The sequence below is a fragment of the Lagenorhynchus albirostris genome, chromosome 16, assembly GCF_949774975.1.
Source record: "Lagenorhynchus albirostris chromosome 16, mLagAlb1.1, whole genome shotgun sequence".
Taxonomy (NCBI): Eukaryota; Metazoa; Chordata; class Mammalia; order Artiodactyla; family Delphinidae; genus Lagenorhynchus; species Lagenorhynchus albirostris.
In genome coordinates, this window is record NC_083110.1 from 40,072,756 (window position 1) to 40,096,965 (window position 24,210).

The 24,210-nt window shown below is 40.5% G+C and overlaps 1 pseudogene; it reads right to left on the bottom strand.

Annotated features, from left to right (window-relative positions):
• Positions 1-2,210: 2,210 nt before the first annotated feature.
• LOC132506921 (riboflavin kinase-like) overlaps positions 2,211-24,210 on the bottom strand; it is a 29,958-nt pseudogene continuing 7,958 nt past the window's right edge.

Genomic DNA, 24,210 nt, shown 5'->3' on the forward strand with positions numbered 1-24,210 from the left:
TGATGACAATAACCATCATCATGGGGATCTGTCAAAAGCACTGAGTGGTCTACAACACAACCAAAAACTCGTGGACTGGTGGTCCACTGGTGGAATTTTAATTGCCAGAATCTACTAAGATATTCTTTGTGATGAAATTGTAGAAATGTCCTAAGTATATTTTGAAAAGTTGTACCTTCTCCATTTTAGGGACACAAATAAGTTACATTGTTTGAACCCTCTACACACTTACTCATTTTTGTCCACTAGATTTGTCCCAACAGAGTGTGTCAACATCACCTACTACAACAGCACTTCTCTTCCTCTTGTTGTATTGCTAGAAACTTTTGTTTACTACATTTAATGTTTTTACATTCAGCATAGAAGAGTACAACCTGTTATATCTTCATTGAGGATTTTTTTCTTTTAGTGGAATAAATTAACACTATTCATCATATTGACTGTGCCAGCCTTGGGTTCCACCTTGTCTCCTATTCATGTTCCACTCTTGCCTTCTTTTTTAAGAAGAAACATCACTTGGTCAAGATTTATTTCAAGGCCTGAAAACAGTGACTAAGCGAAAATGACCCTACTGCAATTTCTTATAATATATAAATACTTAATATAAAACTCAAAAAAATGTAGACACTATTAACTAACTCCTAAACCACACACTAAAGGTTTTTCAAAAGCAATAGTTATTTAACAAAATGTAAGATGACAATATCAAAGAATTTTCACACTTAAAGAGGACACAATCAGTCGCAAGCCACTCAAACACAAATCTTTTTTACGTTTTCCATGTTTGTTTTTAACTTTGTTTCATAGAACCACTGATAATTGAGGCTTCTTTCAAGTATAGGATTTCTAACATTAAATTACATTTTCTAAGATTTCTATAAAGAAGAAAAGAAAAAGACACATACTACATTGTTTGCCATAAATTCATACACCAAAAAGTCAAAGTAAAAATCCATCTGAATTTATTCCTGCTTCCCCCTTCTCCAACATTAGCTTTAGATGTTTTTCTAAATATTATATAAACAGTTTTGTTAAAATTAGTTCTCTCATTTATGCAGATTAGGGGAAAATGGTTTTATAATGAGTTATCTTTAAAATTACCTTCTAGATAGCACTCCTTAGCCTTAAATTACATTGTGCACACACAACTACAACTGTTTGCATTTGCTCAGGAACATATAATCACATTAAAAACAAATAACTTTGTATTTCATAGTTTAGTTGGCTCTTAAATAGTTTCCTGGGGTGGGAGTAGGGGCTGGGGAACAAATATTTTGTGTTGTTTAAGAAACTGGCATATATAAATGAACTGACAGGTGTTCGTTTAAACTTTGAGGAAACCTACAGATGAAGTTTTGGGTGTTTTTCCTAAAATGCAAGAGATACGCGCTTAATCACTGTTCATACAGTGAAGGGATGGGATGGCAGATACAGACGCAGATGAAACTCTACATTTTGTAAATGTAGAGTTGGATATTCTAAATGGAAAAACTGACACTGACAATTGTATACAGGAAACAAAGGTTAAGAAAAATGTTGAAGAATAGCTACTCTTAAAAAGAGAGAAGTGTTATACGACACAAAAATGAGAAGTAGAGATTCGAAAAACACTCATTTTACTGTTTTAAAAGAAAAACAAAAAATAATAGGGAGAGAGTCTAGACCAATTAGAACTGAGGCAGCTGTAACAAAAATGGAACACAGTACAATGATTTGAGCCCTTAAAGGAAATGACTAATTAAAATGAAATTTCACAAGTCTTCATGTCTATAATAATATATAAATGCACAAAATACAAAAAATACCAAGTCTGGATTTTTCCCCTTAGGTTTGTAATAAACTGTCAACCCTCTGCTTAATATAGTTACTTTTGTAAGCCTTCTGATTAGCAGAGCATGCTATACAGGTACATGCATGCTAAAATTTTACCATGAGAATTATAGTTCTCATCTCAAACTAGTGACTTGCCTGCTACCCATATTTATATATATTTCATTTCCATTATAATACACTTAAGACCTTTCCAGTGGTCCATTTTAATCAACATATTACATAAAAAAGAAAATTTTTAAAATGAACCTTTTTAGTACTGTAATATGATGGGTTTAATTGAACAGTTGGAACATAATATGGTAACTACATTGTACTGTTTAATTCACAGCTGTAGGAAAATGTTTGATTTTTAAAGTATAACCAAGATGAGACTGTAGTTATGAGCAGTAAAATATTAGAAAACAGTGAATGAATAAATAAGATGCTTTTCCATCAGTGGCCATTATTTTACTTTTAGGAACCTGGAAGAAATTGTCTTCTCTGAGTTTCAAATGTTCTGGTAAATCTCGTCGTTTCTTAGCTTCCTCAATATCACCCTGAATTGCTGAAATAAGTGACTCTAAAGAATCAAAGTTCTTTTCTGGTCTGAGGTAGCCAACGATGGCCACATTGAGAACTTCCCCGTAGAAGTCCTCTTTGAAAGCATGCATGATATGAGTTTCCATGGACTTTTTTGTATTCTTGCAGTATGGGTTCCATCCTATCTATGCTCACCACCATCTTATGGACGTCTCCACTTCCAACACTGGCCCAACCATAATATATGCCAGTGGATGCATCAGCTGGAAGATTATCTACTACTTGTTCAGGAAGGTTAGCTGTAGGGATGCCCAGCTGCTTGGAGCCGCGACCGAAGCCCAGCACCACCTGGCCGCGGCAGAAGTACGGCAGACGCCTCATGACCCCGTCCGCTCGGGGTGCGGGCTGCGGTCCAGTCCGCGCGTCCGGCGGAGCCTTAGTCGAGGCGGTGCCCGGACCCCCCGGACCAGCCGGGGGACACGGGCGGGAGCTCCGCAGGCCGGCCGTCCGGGCGAGCGCACCGGCGTACACGGGCAGAGCGGCGCGGACGACACGCGACGCGGCGAGACCCTCACGCCGCTGACCGAACTAAAGGTGCCGAGTGACTCAGAGGCTGCGTCTGGGCTCCGGAACGCCGGAGGCAACTCAGAGGCAACTGCGGAAGTCTCTTGCCCTGCTTTTGTTTGGATTCATCTTCTTATGTCTTTGCCCATTCCCTTATTTTTATTATTTTGGGATTGACTGGGTACACTGATAAAATATTTAGTTTTAACCCAATATAAAAGTCTGTGATTCAAAGTGAGAGTTTATCCTGATCATTTTATTAACAAGATTTATATGTTTAGTTTTATGTCTACTATAAAACATGGTTTTATGGGTTTTGTTGTTTTATGGTTCTTTTTAATGGACCTTTTTTAAAAATGTTTATTGGAGTATAGTTGCTTTACAATGTTGTGTTAGTGTCTGCTGTACAGCAAAGTGAATCAGTTATACCTTTTTACAGACTACAGTTATCTTTTTTAACTTGACTTTTCCCGTGATTTTGGAAGACATATCTACTATTTTTATCCTATTAGTAATGACATTAAATTAAAATGTACTGATATCTATTTTCTCTAATTTTCATTATCAAAAATAGAGCAATGTCAATTGATTATTCCTTATGTAATATGAGGAATTTGCTTTTACTTCTTGTCAACACACATTTTAACTGACAATCCCATTTGGGTCACAATCCTTTTTTCCTCATAATTCTGTAGACAATTCTGTCTTCTTCATGTTGCAAAGGAGAAGTGGGGGGCAAGCTTTATCTGCATGGATACTCACTGAATCTGTTTTTATTCTTGAAATTAAAATATATTATCAAAATTAAGTCTAGGCATTAATTTTTTTTCATTATTTTTGTCTGATTTTCAGAAAACTCAAGACTTTCTCTAGCTCAGGAAAACTTCTCCCAAATTGTTTTTTAATAATGGCTCCATTTTTATTGGTTCTTTTTCTGAAATTCCTAGCGTTTACATATTAAACATGTCTCTTGTCCATGCTTTTTATATATTCTCCCATTCTTTTTATCTCTTTGTCTTTTTTCTCTGAGTTTTGTGATGTAAAAGTTGACTTCTGCTCCATCAAACCTGTTTGCTGCAGGATCCATTTTGCTGTTCACTTCCTCCATTTCAATCTGAAATGAACATTTTCTTTTTAAATCTCCATGCTGGCTTCCATTACCTGTTTGTTTTTCTCTTTATGGTTCCCTGCTCAAATTTCATAGAAGAAATGTCCTTTTGAAGCTTTTTGGAAACACAAATCAGGAGTGCTTCCCGCGTCTCTTGTAGAAACTATATTTCATAGAAAAATATTTTCTCTGATTCCTCAGAGTGGTCCCTTCTGTTGAACTCTGCTATCTTTTCATTTGCCTGGCAATTTTTCTCTGTGTGCTCATCATTACAAAGGGAGCACAATATTTGTCCAGGACCAGGAACTGAGATCCCAGTCTGAATTGTTCTGACCCAAGGGAAGGGAAAGGAAGAAAATATAGGTTTAGATTTACTAAATACTCAAGTTTTGCTTTGCTGATTCAGTGGCCTGGGGAGCTAGGCAGCTCAGGAGTGAACCAGCAGAGGTGGCCCCGCACAGAGCTCTTCATCTCTGCTCAGTGTCTTTGCTAAGTTTTGGAGGGTGTCAGGTGTTTTCTGGGAGTGTCCTTGTTCTTTGCTGAGTGCTGGCCAAGGGTCACTCCTGTTCTTGACCTGGGCTTATCGTCCACAACAGGTGTCATCTGGGGGTTAGAGCCACCATGGGTTTGTGAACTGACAAGATTTCCATCTACTGAGTCCCTAACTCCCCCCACCGCCCCTCCCCCACAGCGCACTGCCCCCGGCAAAACTACTACAGGGCATTGGAGGGAGTCTCCCAGCCTTTCCTCCTAGTACTTTCTGGGTAAATTCCTCCTTTACATGTGAGGAACTGCACATCCTCACAGTGCTCGTCTAAAAGAAGCTCTGGGACATTTTGGATGTGAGACTGTCATGCTCCCCTACTCTCTACAGCTGATTCACATTTCCCTGTTTTCATAATAACTGAACATGTTAGCACAAAAGTTGCTGAGGATAATTTCTCTTATTTCACAGTATATATGTTTTGCTGAATTTTCTTCCTGGAACTGAAAGAGTCCGATTTTCTTTCCTTTGGAACAAATGGTATGTAAAACGCCATATAAACCCCATTTTAACTTGGAAGCTGTTCCATGGAATATATTGTCCAGTTTAACAATGAGTCCCATTGTCAAATTTATTCTCAATATAAAAAGCAGTCACAGATTATCAAAACTTGCAAGCTGGTCAGTGTTCTTTCTATAGGTTTCTGGTGGGATGTTTTGCAGATAACATTTTGTGTAGGAAGCAATCATGGCTTCATTCCATGATAGGCAAGTTGCCAGGAAATACTAAATCAAGTGGCAATAGATTCCCTAAAGAAAGTTGTTCCTGATTTATGATGATTGTTCCAACAATACTGCTGAACTTTTTACACATGGAAATGACCACTGAGTTATGTTTTGCATTATGTCAGAGAACAGCCAACCTGCCAGATCCAACGTTGCAGCTGGAATGCAGAAAAGCCCCATTATGTTAATTTCCAAAGTCTGGGGAAAATGACTTCTTATTCCCAAAGGGTAAGTACTTTTTTTTCCCTCCAGCACATCTCATACCCTGAATCTATGGTGGCATTTAAAAGAGTGGGAAACAGCCTAAGCTGGGTTTGAGGTGGGGTATGGTGGAGGCAAAGATGGCAGGAGTGGAGGGGCTGACGACAAGGGGAAAAAAGGAAGACTGATCAATAGCAGGGGGTCGCCAAGGGCCGAGGAGGGGTCTGCATTATTTTCGAGAATTGATCACAGTTTCAAGAGAAAAGTTCAGCAGACTTATCTTCCAACTGTTGGAGTTGCCTGGAACCCTCAACAGAGTGTGTGTGTGGCTATGTGTGTGTGGCTGTGTGTTGTATCTGTGTCTGTGAGCTTGTGTGTTCCTGTATTTTGCTCCTGGAACTTTAAGAAAAGCCTAGACCAGCATTATCCAGCAGAAATGTAATACAAGCCACATATGTAATTTAAAATTTTCTAGTAGCCACATTAAAAAAAAACTAAACAACTGGTAAAATGATTTAATAATACAATTTATTTAACCTAATATGTCAAAAATGTTATCATTTCAACACGTAACATACCTAAAACTTATTAATGAGATAGGGAACACTTTTCTTTTTATAGTGGGTCTCTGAAATCTGGTGTGTATTTTACACTCACTCACAGCACATCTCCCTTTGGACCTGCCACACTTCTCAATCCCAACAGCCACACGTGCTAGCTTGTGGGATGGAGCAGGCTGGACAATGAAGAACAATCACCTTCTCAGTTCTGACTCATTCAACTTTGCTCAACTCTTTGTGTTTCCCTAAACCTGCAGTTCCCCCTCCTCTGGAGATCCCAGAACACACCTGTCAAAGGCACCCCCACTACCAGCTCCTTGAAGAATATGGTACATGAAGCATCACTCTTTGGGCTGTTCCGTCAGCCTTCCTTACTCAACAGGTCAAGAAAAACCTTATGATTAAAAACCCAAGAACCTGGGAAATACATGTGCAAAAGCACCTTGACGCATCAGCATTGCATTTGGTCTTCCAGGAGAAAGCCGTTCTTTCTCCCTTGGTCTTCGCTGCCCCCTTCCAACCTTTGTCTTGCTAACATTTCTCAATAAATGTTCTCCTTCCTTCCTCCCTGGTCTCCTTTTCCAGACTGAGCAGGATGTGGGCGAGGGGGGCTGCTGGGGGCATTTCTGTGTCCTGTCCTGGGGAGGATGCTTGCAGAGGGGAGGCAGGGAAGGTGGAGCCAGCTCTCACTTCACTGTCAGTCCTGCATCAGAAAAGTCTGAAGGTGGACCAGTGCATCTACATAAAACAAAAGGCAAGGCTGGCGGGACTCCCTGCAATGGTTCTCGAAGATCTGCAGAGGAGTGGACACATGAATGAAGCTGTCCAGATGTCAGATGAGATTGGTGGGAACTGTGGAGAACTGGAGAACACTGGCCCCACCCAGGGCATTTCAATTTACTTTTTAACCCTGTGCAGGCCGAACTACACTGGACAGAGCCCCAGAGTCATTAGTTTGTGGTACACACTGCCCTGCCAAGTCACACAGGTAATGACCTTTCCTAGTAAAGGGCCATGTCCTGGGGATTCACATCACAGCCTGACAGTGGGGATCTGGAGATCTGATGCTTTGCCTCCTGGCTCCCCTTTCTTGGGATCTGCTGTCTATCAACTGCCTGGCTTGATGTCTGGGTAACCTGCTCATCTTCATCTTCATGCATATTGACAACCACATCACTGACCTTACAACCAACCTCCTGACCTTGCAGATTCTCAGTCCTCATTTCTAATGGCCCAAAATTCCATTTAGAACCGGATCCTCAAATGGGGTGAAATGTAACATGCAATTTGGAATCATGGGGCAGTTGGTTACCTCTGAATCTATGTCAGTCACTGACTTTCTCCACAAAGATGTAGGCACACTGAAGCCCAAGTATCTGGAGGCTTAAACCCACCAGCTCTGCCCAGAAGTCCAGGTGGAAGCACTGAGCCCTGCCCAGTCCTGACCAGACCTCTTCTCAAGAGGTTAGACTCCTCCCTAAACTTCCAGCAAAGTGCCAGACAGATCAGATTGAATAAAAACGTCATTACCTTCCTATTTCACCTGCATTTACTGGAAGCTTCTGCTATTGCCCAACTACTGGAACAGATTTCCCCTTGGAAATGACACTGGCTTGATCTTGCCTGCCTCTGCCACACCTAGTCCCAGCTTCCTCTTCCTCCTGGCTCCGGCCCCAAAACACTGCCCTGCCAAGTCACACAGGTAATGACTTTTTTTTCCCCCATGTCTTTCTTCTTCTTGGGAGGAAATAAGCTAGAATGAGGAGAGGAAGGGCTTTTAAGTCTGAGAAATCTGGTTTTGAATCTCGGCCCCAAGATTTAATGATTCTGTGATCTCAGGCAAATTACTTAACATCTTTGAGCCTCAATTATTTTCACCATAAAAATGTGATCAATCCTATTTCATAAGCTTGTGGGGAAGATCAGAAAAGATAGTGCTCCTAAGATACTTAGCATATAACAGACATTTGGTACACATTGGCTAGTGTTACCACTGAACCAGCACTTTGCCCACATTGTGACTACCAGTCTCTTCTTCCCTCTTCCCTGTTCTCAATCACCATTAGGAGCCTTTTGACCCCATTGGTAGCAACCATAGCCTGGGTCCCACGGATTGCTATTTTCCACTGGTCTCCCACAGACCGCCTAGCAATACCCTACCCATCCCCAGCTCTCTTGGCATATTCTCTGCCTGTGGCCGGGACCCATTTAGTCCTTCTCAGGTCCTTCCCTGTCTTCTTCCAAGAAGCCACATCCCATGCTCTGGATGACTGGATTAGGGAGGGGCACTAGCCTCAATCATCAGGAGGCCCAGAAAGAGATGAGGAAATAGTGCAGCTCCTAGAGATTTCCAACACAGCATAAACCACTATGGGGTGAAAACAGCTTCTCTAAATGCAGGCTAGATAGATATGGTAACAGTTCACTGCCAAGACCTTTCCAGGGTTGCATCTTAATGGGTACAGTGTTTATTTAAAGTCAGCCATACCTGAGCTATCTAATAAGAGCAACAATTGAATACTGTTCTTGTCTCTACCTAGAGTCTATTCTAGAGCTCAGCCCTTTTAGGTTATAAATCAATGTCTCAGGGTGAGTGATGCTAGCTCCTACAACTAACCCTAATATCTCAGTCACTTAACACACACAGGTTTATTTCTCAGACAGTATTGATGTGGGTCAGGCAGCCCCCTCCATCTGGAGCTATATGACCTAGGACAGTGGCCTCCAAAGTCCCAGCAGGAGGGAAAGAGGACGCACACTGACCTGCTCATCCCAGAAGAGACCCTTGTCACCTCTGCTTACAGTTCGTTGTCCAGACATTTGACTCACTGCAAGGAAGCCTGGGAAATGTGGAAAGCGTATGAAATATTGTTGAGCAGGGCTCTGCTCTAGAGCGTGTGTTTGTGTGTGTGTGTGTGTGTGTGTGTGTGTGTGTGAGGGGTGTTTATGGACTGCTGATGCATGTCCCTATATGTGTGTGCTGGTGCCTTTTCTATTCCTAAAGTGTCCTCGCCCTGCTCCTCTACATCTCTCTATTCCTTTGAGGGACTTGTGAGGGACCAGCCTCCCACAGTGCTTGCAGAAAATAGGTACTTTACCATTTCAATTTAGTACAACTCACTCAACTTCTGATGAGTGTCCCTTATACTAATAATAAAAATAGAAAAAGGTGTCATTTATCAACTCCCCTCAAAGCTGTAGGTTCTACGCTAATAAGCACTTCATATTTCTTATGTCATTTAATTGGCCTATGAAATAGGTGCTGTTTTTATCATCATTTTACAAATGAAGACACAGGTTTGTGAAGATAATATAACAGCCCATGGTCGAAAGCAAATAAGAGGAGATCTTGGGACTCAGCCAGCCCATCCGACTGAGACCCTTTGGGGCTGGCCTTTACACCACACACGTCTCTAAGGAAATGCCAGCATGACAGGGTGAAGACGGGAGCTATCTGAAGGCTCATAAGTGAAATGATTCCTACGGGGTTTCTTGTTTAGATTGTAATCCCCAAAAATTCAGAAAAGTATTGGGAACATTCACAAATATTTGAAGTTCTCATTTCACAGCTTATATATTTTTTTCTTACAATGCAACACAACAATATTTCCAATGAGACAGCATCAAAAATCCTTAGCACCATGGGGCTTTGCAAACTAAGACTATAGCGTGATACAAATAAAACTGTTTTTCTTAAGATATTTATAATGTTATTGGATTTATTTAAATAAGCTTCATTTGTTATATCAGCTTTCGAATTGTCAACTTTAAAAAGGCAATCAATAATACTCCATAAAATTTGTTCCTAACTTTTTACAAATTTATTTTTCCTCACTATTTTAACGTATCGCGATTTTCTCCAAAAGCCTGAAAATTAATTTTGGGAAAAACAGATAGATATACTACATTAAAGTTGCAGAGAGCTAAGTGCTCATGAAGACTTACACCACTTTCCAAAGAGGGTTTTTGATTCAGGTCAGGCTAGATGTCAGCACCGCAAACACACAAAACCCGGCTGTTGAAGGAATATTTGACTTTTGTGCCCCCAGATCTCTCTCACTGGATTTTCAGTTTCATGTACCCGTATGAGTGTATCTGTGTCCTTTCATATTCCCACATTACCCTAATATTCTTCTTAAGTATCTGATTTTGTCTAATTTCAAATTTTTCTTTTTAATAAATAACTCTGGCCCTGGAACTACTCAATTTTCACCAGGAGAAAATAAACATCAGCACACTGATAATAAAAGTTGCTTTGAAAGTGCTCCTCAAAAGTCACGCTTGTTCAATGTCCACAATGAAGCTATATTTCTAGTTATTTCCTTCAATTGCACACAGGTAAAAGGCTCATATTTCCAGCACACTCTTGCTCCTAGAAAGCCGAATTGCAGGGGAGCAGCCTGGCCCCCTGCTCATCTTCAAGCTGGATGCAGCCCTGCAACAGTGCAAATGAGGCCAGACAGAACTCATTGTGGCAGCTAAATCCCCAAGGTTTGCTCACAGAGCCTGTTCCTGTACCACTGTCATCAACCTGTCATGAGACTCCAGCCATCATTCCCAGAAATCCATGTACCAGGCCATCTGCTCCCAAGTCAAATTGCTTACTTTGGGGCACACCTTCTACACAAAGAGAAATGAAACTTTAGGAAATTCAGACTGACTCCAAGCCAAGCTCCCAGGCTGTATAGCATGCCAGTGCTGAAAGCGTCTGGACCTTGCCCTCCTTCTCAAAGGCCTCCACCAGGAGCCTGGACCCTTGCAGCCCTTAGAATGCCCAGCCGTGCATGCAGTATATAGAGTTCATAAAGCACTTGGCCAACTTTCTATTCAAGATGATTCTGGTTACAACTTAGCTGTATCCCCATATGAGAGAGGTATAATTTTTAAAAATCGACCTGGGACATACTCCATTTCACCCTTCAGTTATCAATCCCAGGTCACCAGCTGGCACTTGGACGAATCCTGGGGACAGATTTGCATAAACAAGAGCAGTCCCTCGTTTGCTTAATTCCCAAGATATTTCTGAACACCACTGCCCTAAGCCCTAGTTGTGGCAGCTCTAATTCATTCCTCTTTCCTCTCGCAACCCTCAGCTACAAAAGAGAAAAGAAAAAAAGAAAAGAAAGAAGAAAAAGCAGTGTGACAACTAAACAGGATAATATCAAACATTTAACATTTGAATAATGCTTTACAGTTTAAAGCCCTCATTATAAAACTGCACCATTTTTTCAGGTGGAAACAAATGAATTGGCCCTTGAGAACGCTAATGCTGTAAACACAGCTTGATTGACCTTTTAGAGGCATGAAGTGCAGAGTTCTCTGATTTGAAAGCACGAATGTACTCTAGATGCAATCACAGTAGGGCCAAAAGAAAGGAGATAAATCCCGCAAGCTTTTGCTCCCCCTGGCGAAGCCGTAGCATCCGGTGGTCTGGGGCGTGCTGGGCCATTTCCTCCCAGACGAAGGGCACATTTTTGCACCTTATACCTCCCCGCCACTAAGACATGACATGGTGTTTAGTAAGCCTTATGGATTTTGGAAACAAAACAGACCACACTTGGAAGTACTGATTTGACCGACTTATCAGATGACCCAGTAGGCTGCCAATTCTGAGTGGAGCTCAGAATAAGAAAAGGCTCTGCCGCAGGTCCAGCTATGCACTCAGTGCCCTGACTCTCAGGCAATGCAGCATCTGGTGGAACAGGACTCTGCAGGGTCTCTGGAAAGTCCCAATAGCAGAGCTGGGTCACAGACCCCTAGGAGGCTGAAGCAGGGCCACCCCTTCTGTGGCAGAAAGCAACTCACTCTTTGAAAAGCAGCTCCAGGCATGTCAGTGGGCCCTGGTAAAAATGAGCTCCCAGCCCGGGGAGGGCAAGTTACCATGCAGCTGGGGCTGGATATAATCATGAGTTTGGGTGGGCACGGCAGCAATCTTTCCCACAAAGGAACTGGCATATTCAAGGTCTGGCCTATGCAGACCCAAGGGGAAGAGAACATTATGTAAACTGATGGCCCAGTCTCCTATGTCTGCCCTGCTGTTTCACTTACATCTGCCTTCAGCTCACACCTATGGACTCATGGAGTTTCCCTGTGGCCAGCTGCCAGAGGAGGGAAGAACTAGGCCTGGCCGCACACCTGAGCTGGCATCCTAAGTTGGTGCTCACAGCTGAAGCAAACTGCCGCAGTTCTCAGTCCACTCATGGGTCCCGAGAGGAGGACAAGAGTAAAGGAAAAAAAACCCTCATAGGCAGCGCTGCAAGCAACACATGTGGCTGATGAAGAACTGATTAGAAGATGGGGGAAATCAAGCAAGGTATAGAAGTAAGACTGGGCTCTCCCACCATCACCCCCTCGACCCTCTTATGGATTTTGTGCTTCCTGTCACTGCCACCTTAGGCTTTGACAGATCAGAGGCCCTGGTTCAGGGGATGGAAGAGTGATGGTCGGGGAGAGGCTTCTCTCTAAGTGAACATAATACTCTGCTCAACTTGAAGGAGGAACTCTCATCTGGTCACTTCTGGACCACTAATGCCAGTGAACCAGTGGGTTAAAAAAAAAAAAAAAAGAGGAGTTAGTGGTGGGGGTCCTGGATCCTGATTACTCTGAGGAGCTAGGGTTTCTCCTGTGTAATGGAGTCAGGGAGGGGTCTATATAGAACTCAGGTGACTTATTGGTTTATCTCTTGGGGTTTCCATACTGCTGAGAACGGTGAACAGGTAATTGCAGCAACTGCCAGCTGACACAGGCAAGACAACCAAGGACTTAGATGCTTTGGGTAAGAAGATCAAAGTTCCCACACCAAGAAAGTGACCTAGACAAGCCCAAGTGCTGGCCGAGGGTAAGAGAAATCTAGACTAGGTGGTGGAAGAATGGTCACTGAATACTAGTTATTGCCACATAGCAAGTTGCAGTAGTGACTTGTTTCACTAATAACATTTAATTAAATATTTGCAGGGATTGCAGCAGCTACGACCTTGAAGCTGACTCTGTGCCACATGGTACTGAATGGATGGCCTTAGCAGATATGACTGGTACAAGTGTGGCCTGCAGTGGACACCTGTTGGGCATCCCTTCAAATGCTCTCAGCCTCACCTGCCTCCTGTTCCAGCCACTATGGAGCATCCAGTATTCTGTAGGAGCCAACATCCTTCACGCAGGTACAACCCGGAAGTATCACTCCTGTGTGCCTCTCATTTCCTGTCAGTGTTTCTCTGTAACCTGCTTAGTAGCCAGAGATGCTCAACCCAGAAATTTTGGGGGCATGTCACCCTATTGGGGGAGTTCTTTGACTAATGGGGATGGGAGGCAATGCATAAATGTTTCCCTCTTTCTCCTCCATAGAGAAGATTCTGATATTCCTTTCACATGACTCCTTAAACTGTCCCCTGGGATCAAGCATCCAGTTGCCTGTAGCAGTGAACAACACAATGATAAATCGTGTTTTTTTCTCACTCCTTGCCTCACTCCTCCTGACCTTACTCCTACCCCCTGGAATCCAATAAAGCATTTTCACTCAAGTCTCTGTTTCAGGCTCTGTTTTCTGGGGAAATGAGGCTAAGTTACATCACCCATTTCCAGCTACTACCTTTGTCACCTTCCGGCCTTGTGATCATTCCACTGCCTCCAAGTCCTATCACTACCCTGGTGACTTTAACATTCAAGCCCTATACCTTCAGTTCTCAGTCCTTTGATCAGCTCATTTCCAGTGACCTTCACCTCCATTCCACGCTATCACCTTGCTTCCATTGCCTCCTTGAATGCTGTCATCACTGATTACTGCTGTATGCATAAGTCCAAAAGTTAGAAATCCCACTCTCTTCCTCAACCTTTCATCCTTCAGTCCCTTTCATTCAGTTACTCCCACTGCACCAATGCTGTAACATCATGAAGACTTTGCAGCCCAGGAACTGTCTATGTTCCCATTACCCAGCTGCTTTCTCTTGTCCTCCTTTTTTTTTTTAATCCAGTTAAAATTCCACAGAACACTATTTCTATCATGCTTGCCAATTTCCACAACTCCCTTGCCCTCCCAACTCTCTTCTTGAAAAACCCCTCTCAGAATTAATGCGTCTGTCCAACTTTTTTTGTACTTATATCCCAGGTGTTAATCACTGTTAGAGAAAAACCATAAAGCTGAACAATTTGGTGCCATTATAATAGCTGCCAACATTTATTGAGAGCTTAATCTTTGCCAGGCACTATTCAAAACGCATTACATAAATTAGCTCATCTTGCTTCCTACATCAGGCTGGAAAGTTGCCCAGAAATTCTGTTCTCAAACCTCTGAAATTCATTCTCATCAGAACACTTTCTCTGCTGCTGCTCAGGGAAAACAGAAGTCATCAATTAAAAACATGGTATACATCATCCTTCACATTTCAGTAGCATTCAACAGAAATGAGTCCTCCTTTCTAATCCAAACACTCTCTTTATCCTTCACACCACACTCTGCTAGGTTTTTTTTCTACCTCTTTGTCCCCATTTTGCTTATCTCCCATATTCCTTTTTCTCACATAAACTTTTTTCTTTATCTCTATCTCCATCACCATCTACCAAGCGCTCCAAAAATAGCAATGTGGGTTGCACCCATAAGGTTCCCTCTCCCTCACTGTCTACCCCCACACCTTCCAATCTCTAATTCCATAGTTCCTACTTCTTAAATATCTCCGGGGATTGTCAACTTCTCTTTCCATCTATTGCTGTAGTCTAGATCACCATATCCCACCTGCATGGCTGCAAGAAATTTCTAGCTAGTCTACTTGCCTTCAGTTATGCCTGTATCAAATGCAAATGACTTCTTCAGGCTCATGCCCACAAGTCTTTTCTCACACCTGTCAACACATATTGATATATGTTTTTAGGACTGACTCCCCACCATTGAGCTCCCTGGGAACAGGCACTATGTCTTGCTCCTATCTTGGTTTTCCCCAACTCATGCCCTGTCATGAGGCTGTTCTCTGTAAAGTTTCACTGACTGAGTGGATGACCATTAAATAAATCAGAGACTTAATTCATCAATTAACAAGTAGATAAGTAGTATCTATTTTAAACTCCTCATGACTGACTCAGTTTCCATATTTTATTTACCTCCTATCATAACACAAACCAAACTTGAAATTAGAATAATTATTAAATTTATTAAATGAGTGTATGCATCTCAGTTCCAGATAAAAATTCTAAAGCATTTAGGTATATTTTTGAACACACTGGATAATATTTTACTTCAATGGACCAGAAGGGTCTGTAAGCAAATTTGTTGGACTTCAGAAAGACAGAAATTCCACATACCTCCATCTTCATTTTATTTCCATAACTGGGGTTTTGTGACCTACAAAGGGGTGAAGGTGGTGCCTGAGTACCCTGAAACAGTGAGTGTGGACATCTGGATTCTGGGAATGCTTGGCTCAGTTGTGCCATGGATAAGATATGGGGACATGTCTAACGAGCATGGCCAAAAGCAGGGGGTATCTGTGGCAATCTTCAGACTCTTGAGCCCAGAGGCTTAGAGTGAGAATGAAGAGATATGGCAGAAATGAGAGGATCCTGGAGGGGAGGCAAGGTGCCTCAGATACAGGGGCAGGTGGACCTTAGGTCTGGGGTTCTGTCCAAAGATAACTGTGCTCCAACCCCTTCTGGCTCCTTTTTCTCCATTCAGGTTTTCATAGTCCTAAAAGGGAGAATGTGACTAGCTTGAATCAGGCTCCTCTCCCTTGAATCAATCAGCCATGGCCTGGAGCAGGATGGATGACCACCACTCACACCTTGCAGGAATTGTGAGCTAGATAACACCTACTTTCTTTACTCTGCACAGCCCAGAAGAAGTTTTTTTGAAGTTCTAATTAAAACTTGCTTAACCAATTCAGGCCTAATTCCAGTGATTAAATCTTACATCTATTACATACAAATAATTTATGGGTCTTGACGTATTTAGTCTTCAAAAACATAGGATCATGGGCCAGATCAAGCAGTAGCAAGTGGATATTAAAATTTGAGGGTCAATAAATATCTGAGAGGCAGTTATGGAAAACAAGATGAAGGCACAGACTTTGCTCTGACAGGAGCCGATGAAAGAAATGGGCTTGCTGTCTGCCATCCAGCATGGAAAGGGGCAGAGCTGGGCGACTGGGAGTCTGAGCTGTCCCTCACATGTGCATATCTACAGCAATAAAGAATCCAGGGCATTAGCAAGTGACACCAAATCAGCCTGCACCATTTAGCTCTGACATGCCTGAGTGTGAACTCTCTATAATATGTCACAGTGCAGAGAGAGCAAGAGTGATAGGGGAACTGGTGACCTCTCCAAATCACACACACACTGCCTATCCCTGAAAGCTGCTGGGAGTCATGGGCCTCTCAGCAGAGCACGGATTTAATGCACCTCATGATATCCACTCCCACACAGAAGTGGAGGAAACGTTTGGAAAAGGAGAGCTTTGTATCAAGGCCTTGCACAGATGTGTTGCATCAGTGGCAGTGCTGCCTGGGGACTTCCCTCCCCAGTCTGCACTCAGAAGGGCAGACATTGTCTGGGGCCCTGCAGTCACCCATTCCAGGAATTTGGTCACAACCACAGATGTCTAATTTGTAATATTTGTCATTGTTCTGTGGTCATGTAACAGAGCCCAAGGGCACATGGTACAATGTCTTTGCAATAAAAACTTGTAGTGTCTCAGAGAAAGTGCAGTGTTTTACCAAAATCCATTGCCCTATAACTGCTGCCTTGGCTACCTCTGAGTATCTCAGCCCAGGATTTGTAGAGTACTTAGTAATGATCAAGGTGGCTTTAATCCTTTGACCTAACTTTGCACTTTTCTATGAACAGGTCAAACAAGCATTCAGTAGTTCATCCATTCAGTGGGCAAACATTTAGTAAGCATTTGTCTCATTGGTCCTTAGGTGAAGTAGAATCGTGACTACAGATTCCTTCCTAACTCAGCATGACTTACATCCTAATATAGGATCTAACACATTCTTTTAACTTGGCCTAAGGAGACAATCCAAATGTTGTCCAGGTTAAAAAAGGGAAGAGAGTCAAGAAAATTCTACCCATGTTTTTGGTTATTAAATTTGAATAGAACTGACCCTATTCAAAGATAAACATATTTAAAACCACAGCATTCAATATTAAATAAAACTTTAACAAAAGGAGGAAGAGAGAAGCAGATACAAGATTAGTAGGAGAGAAGAAGAAGGGGGAAAAGTAGGAGAGGACAAGGGAAGGAAAGCATGCAATATGCAAAAGGTAATTGAAGAGAACACTGTAGGTGAATTACTCCAGGAAAACAGAGAAGAAAAAACAATGGTAAGAAAGACAAAGAAATGCAAGTTAGAGGGGCAAAACTAACAGAGATGAATAGGAGAGAAATGGAAACCTAACATAAAAATAGTTAGGATACCTAAAGTAGATACTAAAAAAAAAATTGTGAGGCGTGTATTCAGACACAAATAGGATCTTTCATGCAATGAAAGAAAATATAAATACAATGCAAAGTCTTAATATGTCCCAATAAAAAGAATATAGTATGAAAAACACCAAGATTTGTCCAATAAAGAATCATAGATTCATTGAGAAAGTAAAAACTGGTACCCTAAAAAGAAAACAATTCATTGACTATAATATTCTCCTCAGCATCTCTCCATAACAGAACACAATGAAACTATAGAGATTTGAAGGAACAGTGTGTCTCAGATGTATTACTTCCCAAATTATCATGTGTCTAGTCTATGGGCAACAGAAATGCATTTTAAGATAGGCAAGTCATCCAAAAGCAGATTATCATGTAACTTCCTGAAAATTATTCTTTAATTTAGCAAGAGCATATTAATCAAAATTAGGTACTAATTCATTGAGAACATAACAATTAAATGACTTACAGTGAACACTTAACCTTATACTTAAACTAAAATTAAATGTAACGGAATTTATGTTTTAAGTAACTTAACTGAGTCCAAGGACAAAGATCACAAATATTTATAGGAAGACAAAAATATTGAGCATCTAACAAGATAAAATTCATAATATCTGGCATTCAATAAAAAACATTACCAGGCATGTAAAGAAGCAAGAAAATATAACCAACAATGAAGAGAAAAATCAATGAATTGAAACTGACCAAGAAATGAAACAGATGCTAGGTTTAGTACAGCAGGACATTTTTAAAAAATGTTATGACTAATTTCCATATGCCCAAGGAAGTAGAAGATTGGAAAGATTAAGTAGCAATCTGGAAGATATAAAACTGACCAAAATAAATTTAACTTCTATAAATGAAGACTATAATGTGTAAGATAAAAAATACACTGGATGGAATTAATGGTAGATTACACAATCTTGCAAAAGATTGCAGAGATTAGTGAACTTGAACACAGAAATAGAAACAATTCAAAGTGAAACACAGAAACAAATAAGAAATTTCAAAAATGAAAAAAGCATTAGTGAACTGTGGAAATACTTCAAGAAACCAAGTATGTGTATAAGTTGAGCCCCTGAAGGAGTCAGTAGGTGACTCAAAAAATATTTGAAGAAATAACTGCCAGAAATGTTCTAAGTGTGAGAAAAATTATAAACCCACAGATTCAAGGACGTCTATTAACCCTAAAGAAAAGAAACAGGAAGAAAAACTTCACCAAAGTATATCATTATCAAATTGTTGAAAAACAATATAAAGAGAAAGTTCTAAAAGAAACCAGAGAAAAAAAGACATATTACTGCAAAGAAATATAGGGATGACAGCATATTTCTCACCCAAAAAGTACAGGCTAGAAGACAGTGGAGCAACATCTTTAAAGTACTGGAAGAAAAAAAACTTTCAGGCTAGAATTTTTTAACCAGTAAAAATATTTTTCAAAACTTCTTCCAAAATAATGGCTATTTTTTTGACATACAAGATCTGAAAGAATTCATTACAAGCAGGCTTAAGTACAAAAATGTGAAGTCTTACAAGAGAAAGGAAAATAATATCAGCTAGAAATCTTGATCTACACAAAATAATAAAGGAATAAATCAGTCACTATAATCATCATGTTAATAAACATAAAGAAAATCACAGTATCATTTCAATAGATGGAGAAAAAACATCTGAAAAAAATCTATCATCAATTTCTATTAAAAATTCTCAGAAAGAGAAAAGACTTCTGGTTCCTGCCAAAATAAAATAGACCCATTCCTCCCAAGTCCTCCCTCTTACAACTAAAAACCCTTAGCATAACACAACAAACAGGCATTGGAAGGGACTTGAAAAACAACATGGTAGTGAGTTCTCTGGGTGTCTTATTGCCTTCCATATATTCTGGACTGGGTCCTGCAGAAACCAACTGTGACCAGGCACAGAAAAGTTCCAAGAAAAGCCTATTCCCTTAGCCAAAGGACTGGGGAAAGGATGGCCTTGCAACAAGAAATCCTTCTTGTAGTACCTGCCCTGCTCTAGCAAACACCAACAGAAAATCACCTACCAACTCCTCCACCATGGTTTCAGTGGGCCAAGCAGGGATCTTTCATCTCACCCTCCCCCCATACTCACAGCCTACAGAAGCAAATGGTGGTGCTCAGATTCCCCAAACCAGTGGTATCACTGGGGCTGAGCAAGGAGCTAATTTCCCATCACTCACTTGGCAGAAGCAGGCATCACTCTGTTTCCCTGCTAAGATAGTGTCCGTGGACCTAGTGGAGAGCCATCAGAAGCAAGCAGTACCCCCAATTCACTGCCAGGGTAGTGTCAGTGGTGTCCAGCAATGAGCCCAGTCTGTACTCCCACCAGTATCAGGGAGTCAGTGTGAGTCAGGGCTGCTCGGCACTCCCCTGCTCCTTCCCCGGGTGTCCTAGAACCCAGTGGGGAGTGAAACCACCAGAAACACCCAGCATCAAGGAGACTGAACAAGGTCATATAAAGCAGGACTAGACGATACTCTGCTTCTCCCCTTCACCAATGTCAGTAGGGCCAAGTGAGAAGCTAAGACTCCACCACAACTTAGTTGACACTCTGCTCCTGTTCCTCTCTCCCCACAGTGTCAGCATAGCCTGGGGCAGGGAGGGGCGGCTGAGTCTCAGCTCCCACACAGAACCAATGAGATGGAACCAGTTGGTCAGCAAAGGGGCTAGTTGGCACTTTTCTTCCCTCACTGTCCTCCCTGGTGACAGCAGGTCCCAGCAGAGAGCTTCCACTCTCATCCTGCAGCAACAAAGCAGTAGTCAGCCCTTCACTCCTTGCCCCAGGTGTCAGGGCATGCAGCAAGGAACAGAGTTTGTACTCTCATTCAGAAGCAACAAGTTTCCCACCTGCACCAGGAGGGTGTCAGCAGCACCAAAGGGGAAGCTGAAGCCCTACCCTTGTCATTTGCAGTGAGGCAGCATGACCCGGGGCTCCATTTTTGCTGACGTAGTATCAGTGGAGCCCAGCAGGAAGCCTAATAAACTCATCTAACCAGCCCTCAGGCTACACCTCACCAGGGGGACTACCTGATAAAGCAAGATTAGATAGACTCCAGAGTCTCTAATATAATATATAAAATATCCAGAATACAATTGAAAATCAACTTATACCAAGGACAAGAAAAATCACAACTTAAATGAGAAAAGAAAACATGCAATGGCATTCAGCTAAATTCATGTTAGAATTATCTGACTAGGATATTTAAGCAATTTTATTTTATAATAAAAACTGGCAATGACCAATTCTCTTGGGAAAAAAACAAAAAATAGAAAATCTCAGCAAAGAAACAGAACTTATTAAAATAAAGAACCAAACAGAAATTATAGAACAAAAACATGCAATGTATTTGTCTGTTCAGGCTGCCGTAATGAAATACCCCGAATGGGTAGCTTAAACAACAGAAATTTATTTTCTCAGAGTTCTGGAGGCTAGAAGTCAAGGTCAAGTGATGGAACATTCAGTTTCTGGTAAAGGCTCTCTTCCTGGTTTGTAGAGAGTCACTATCTCACATGTGTATTCACATGGCCTTTCCTCTGAGCAAGCTCCAAAAGAAAGAGAGAGAGAGACAGCACTCTAGTATCCTTCACTCTTCTCCTTTTATAAGGACACCAATTCTATCAGATTAGGGCCCTACCCTTATGATCCCATTTAATTTTTTTTTTAATTAATTTATTTTATTAATTTATTTTTGGCTGCATTGGGTCTTCGTTGCTGTGTGTGGGCTTTCTCTAGTTGCAGAGGGCGGGGGCTACTCTTCTTCATTGCGGTGTATGGGCTTCTCATTGCAGTGGCTTCTCTTGTTGCTGAGCATGGGCTCTAGAGCACAGGCTCAGTAGTCATGGTGCACGGGCTTAGCAGCATGTGGGATCCGCAGCATGTGGGATCCGCAGCATGTGGGATCTTCCCGGACCAGGGCTCAAACCCATGTCCCCTGCATTGTCAGGCGGATTCTTAACCACTGCACCACCAGGGAAGGCCTCCCATTTAATTTTAATAACCTCTATAAAGGCTCTATCTCCAAATACGGTCACATTCAAGACCGGGGCATCAACCTATGAATTTGGAGAAGACACAATTCAGTCCTTAATATGCAGTAAGTGAAATTTTAAAACTGTCTGGATACATTCAATAGTAGAGAGGAGCTGACAGAGGATAGAATCAGTAGACTTGAGGACCAACAAATAGAATTTACCCAATCTGAACAACAGAGAAAAAGCAGACTGAGAAAAGTAAGTGCAGTCTCAGAGACCTGTAGGACAATAACAAAAGAGCTAATTCTTATAATGAGAATCCTAAAAGAAAGGTTAGAGAGTGGACTGAAAAAGTACTTGAAGAAATAATGGCTAAAAAGTTCCCAAAGGTGGACAAAACAAAACAAAAACAAAAGAAATCTACAGATTTAAGAAATCTAATGAAACCCAATAGAATAAAGTCAAAGAAATCCAGATTAAGACATATCATCATAATTAAATTTCTGAAATCTTTAAGACAAAGAAAAAAAAAAAACTTGAAAGCAACCAGAGGAAAATAATGTATTACTTATAACGGAACACAAATTTGAATGACAGTGGAATTCTCACCTAAAACCATGGAGACAAGAGGAAGCAGCACAACATTTTTCAAGTACTGAAAGGAAAATATTGTCAACTGTAACTTCCATATCTGGCTAAAATCTCCTTTTGGAAGGAAAAGCGCATAAAGAAATTCTCAGATGAAGGAAAACTAAGAGGATTGGTCACTAGCAAACCCTACCCTTGGAAAATGCTTAAAGGAAGTTTTCTAAACAGAAAGGAAAAAATAACAGAAGTCTTCAGGGGAAAAAATCAGAATGGGTAAAAAGAAGATCAAATATAAATATAACTTTTATAAGTTTGTTAAATCATATTCAATAGTTAAACAAAAGATTATAAGACCTTCTGATGCAGTGTATGCAGAGGAAATGCTTGAATCAACTATATTTTCAAAGAGGGGAGGGTAAAGAGACCTAATGGAGGTAAGGTTTCTACATTCATTTAAGGTGGTAAAATATTAATACTGTAAAAGCAGACTGTTACATAAGTATGTTGTCACACAGAGAGCAAACATTAAGAAAACTATTTTTTTAAAGCAGAAGTAGCTATATTCATATAGAAAATAAACTTCAGAGCAAAAAAAAATCATTATAGCCAAAGAAAGATATTACATAATGTTAAAAGAATCAATCCTCCAGGAAGACATAATGATACTAAATGTGCATGCACTAAACAACAGAGCCTCAAAATACATGAAGCAAAATGGATAGAGCTGAAAAGAGAAATAGACAAATCCACAACTATAGTTGGGAACTTCAACACTCCCTCTCAACAACTGATATAACTTGTAGGCAGAAAATCAGCAAGGACATAGAAGAATTATCGAACAACACAATCAACCAAGATGATATAATTGATATGTATAGAACACTCCACCCAAAAACAGCACATTTATTTCAAGGGTCCATAGAACACTTCACCATACCCTGAGCCATAAAATAAATCTCAACACATGTTAAATTTTTTAAAAAACTGAAATCATAAAGAATTTTTTCTGACCATAATGGAATCGAATTAGAAATCAGTACAAGAAAGACTACTGGAAAATCTCTAAACACTTGGAAATTAAATAACACATTTTTAAGCAATCCATGGAGCAATGAGTTAGTCTCAATGGAAATAAAATACATCAAACGAAATGGAAATTAAAATACAACCTAACAAAATATGTGAGATGTAGCTGAAGTAGTACTGAGATGGAAATTTATAACACTAAAATGCTCACATTATAAAACAGAAAAAGTATCAAATCAGTAATCTAAGTTCCTTCCTCAAGAAACTTGTAAAATAAGAGCAAAATAAATACAAAGCAAGCAGGAGAAAGGAAATAATAAAGGTAAGAGCAGAAACAAATAAAATGGAAAACAGAAAAACAATACCTCTAGGAAGATCCAAATCATCAGTATCAGAATTGAACCCCGACCTCTAGGAAAATACAAATCATCAGTGTCAGAACTGAAACAAGAGATAGATATCATTACAGATTCCATAGCCACTAAAAGGATAATACGGAAATACTATGAACAACTTTATACTTAGAACAATTTAGAAGAAATAGACCAATTCCTTGAAAACCAAAAACTATCAAAATTCAACCAAGATAAAAGTCTAAATAGTCCTATAACCATTATAGAAATCAAATTCATAATTTAAAAGTTCCCACAAGAAATATGCAGGCTCAGTGGGTTTCACAGGAAAATTCTATCAAACATTTAAAGAGTTAATACCAATTTTACACTACTCTTCCAGAAAATAAGAGGTAATAATACTTCTCAACAGATTTTAACAATACAATAAAAGAAAACTACTAATTAATTTATCTCAAAACTTAGACATATTAATCTAAAACAAAATATTAACAAATTGAATCCAGAAATCTATAAAAAGAATTTTACAGTATGACCAAGTAGAGTTTATTCCAGGGAATGTAAAGCTGGTTCAATATTCAAAAATCAATCAATGTAACCCACCATATCAATGCACTAAAGAAAGAAAGATAAGTGCTCATATCTACTAATACAGAAAAGGCTTTTGACAAAATCTGAAGCCATGATAAAAAGTACAATATCCAAAATTATCATAAAAATGCTCAGCAAACTAGAAGTGGAGGGGAACTACTTCAGCTTATATAGAGCATCTACAAAAAGCCTACAGGC